Source organism: Scardinius erythrophthalmus (assembly GCF_964197995.2).
Source record: "Scardinius erythrophthalmus genome assembly, chromosome: 16".
Classification (NCBI taxonomy): domain Eukaryota; kingdom Metazoa; phylum Chordata; class Actinopteri; order Cypriniformes; family Leuciscidae; genus Scardinius; species Scardinius erythrophthalmus.
The window spans coordinates 19,132,651-19,135,435 of record NC_138236.1 but is presented as its reverse complement, the minus strand read 5'-3'; positions in this window follow the sequence as shown (position 1 = coordinate 19,135,435).

Here is a 2,785-nt window from a genome sequence, read left to right as displayed (position 1 = left end):
GGAGTGGAGGCTGTGAGGGAAACCATAGAGGAAGACATGGAGGAGAGGCGGAAGTTTAAGAAAAGAACAAAAATAACAGAAAGATTGTAGTTGGAGGTGATGAACAAGGTGATGTGAAAGGGAGGTTGAAAAAAACTGATTCAATAGAGAAAGATGATTAAAAACTGTTTTTCTTCCAAAAAAAAAGAAGCCATAATCTTCTCTAAACATGTGAAGCATTTAACAATATGAATCTACAATATATATATAGAAGTAGATATATTGTAGACGATTCATTGGTAGTGTAGTACTGTATTGTTTTATTTGAATTAAAATACAATAATCCATATAACATATAAACATATATAAACATCTGAATCATCTAACAATATTATATAACATTGCATATTGTGTGAGTATATGTGTACATACACATACACACACACACATATATATTGTTTTTGTTGTTGTTGTTTAGATGATGTGCATGTCTTTTCTACATTTGCTTCCTTTCATCTCTCCATTTACAATGTTTTCCCCACACTTCTTCACACAGACTCTGTAGTAAGTCAGGATATGGAAGCCATCATATAAAGCTTGAGGTATCCTCATCTCTGTATGACTCACTGCTCATAAAGAGCATAGCAGTGCACTATGGTGTGAATAGGATATGAATACCTACGTAACAGTCAACCAGTGAGTCACCAGTGACCAAGCTTTTGCTTTCCTGCACATTAATTCCACCTCCCTGCTCTCTCTTTCTTCTCTTTCTCTCGATTAATCCATTCTCTCTTCTCATCCCCTTTCTTGTAATGTTTTCACATCATTCCTTCCTTTCTCCTCCCACTAGGGATGTAAAGCCAAGGTCATCTATAGGGATCCCTCCAGAGAACATGCAGAAATAGACATTTTGGCCAAAGGGAAGACAGGGAGAGCCATAAACAGTGTGAGTGCATGAGACACGGAGAGAGAGAACTAGGAGAAGGGGAGAGCTTGGAGACCCCATCATCTCCCCGGAAGCAATGGTTATTTCTGGAACGCTGAGCACTGAGTTTTGACACACAACAACTGCAGAACCACTGGTTGAAAGGCCAGAAGTGACTGACACGCAGACAAGAGTGGTTGTGATGTGGGGACAGTACTCAGTCATACGGTGATGTTACCGATGCTGACTGGTGGAGAGACGATACCCTTCTCCTTGAAAACCTCACACCCAGCCACCCGCTCCCCTGGGGCAAAACAAATGAAGCGTAAGTCTCCATGCAGAACGAGCTTTACTCCCTGCTGTTGGATAGGGTGATGCTGCCTTGTACAGCTGTTGGGAGCAAAATGTGTGTGTGATATTTGAAGGTAAGTAGTAGTGCTGCACAATTATAACAAAAATAACAAAAATAATGAATGATTATTCCCCATGATATCACAGTTATTAATTTCAAGTACTTCATAGGCTACATATCCAATACAACTTGAGAACTGCTTTATACATCGGGTAAATCAAGTGCCTGTAAAAGGTCAACTTCACACTGAATTGGTAAAATCATGAAAAACAAAACTGTTACTCAAATTCTGAATAGATTATATAAAGAAATCGAGCAACATCACACATTCTATAATGTTCCTGTTCGCTCATAATCATCAAAGCTACAATATAAATTCAAGTTTACATTTGATGTGACTGTTTGGGACCTATACTTCAACAGAATTAAACAATTTTGCATTGTGCACTTACAGCAGGTCCACATTTTGAGCAAGTCTCGTGATATCTAGACCAACAGGACTGTTCAGCACTCAAATGGTAATGACCAAGCTTATCATGAACAATATTAAGAGGTGCCACTGATGTATAGGCTACAGTGTATGTTCATCCACTGTTCCCATTTTTTTTTTTTCTTACAGAGATGCCATTAAAGAACCATTGTGGGTTCCCAAAGAACCTTTCATGGAACAGTTTTTAAAAGAATCACTTTTTCTTAGAGTGAAGAACTATTTAATCATCTTTGTGCAATGGTTCTTTTTAAGGTTTAAGGTTCTTCATGGAACCATGCCAATCATTTTTGAGAGTGTATCAAACACGGAAGAAGAAAATAGTCTATAGGCCCCTATTAAAGTTAAGAATAATGCATGCTTTTATTACATTCAACATGTAATTTTTTTTTTTCACAATCACAGACATATATAAAAAAAAGCTTAAGATCTTATATAGTAATTTATGGCTCTCACATAATGGACTGCACCTCTGCATTCATTTGCACAATAGAAATGTCGGGGATTGCTTGCAATTCTCAACCATTTCATGATTACCATTTTGGAAATTATTATTGTAATCTCAATTTTTTTTTTTTTTTATTATTACTTTTGAAGTCATATTTCCTAGACGGAGAAAATATTTTCGAATATGTGCTATAACTGTAGGCTAAAGTAAAAGCCAAGCCCCCTCTGAAATGCAGTGCGAGTCCTCAGGTGGACCAAATGACCTTGTAAAGGAAATGGTAAGTGTCCTGTAACAAAAACACATTCTATGTAACCGGATGTAGTGAAGGGGAATCTGAGGTATGCCTGCCTCCCCCGCCCCTCCCCTGCGCTGCTGTTTCTGACATCTCGTCACATCTTCTCTCGCGCACCGCGACGAGTCCTTCACCTTACCTGGCTGCTCATAAAACCATTCCCTCTCGCTCGCGGGGGGACACTACGCGTTCACTAACCCAGAGCCGCTGACGTAACGATGCCAGGTACTGAATAACGTCGAGAAGCAAGAAATTTTCATTTAACCATCGCGCGCGTATACACCTCGACAAAGTCACGCTCC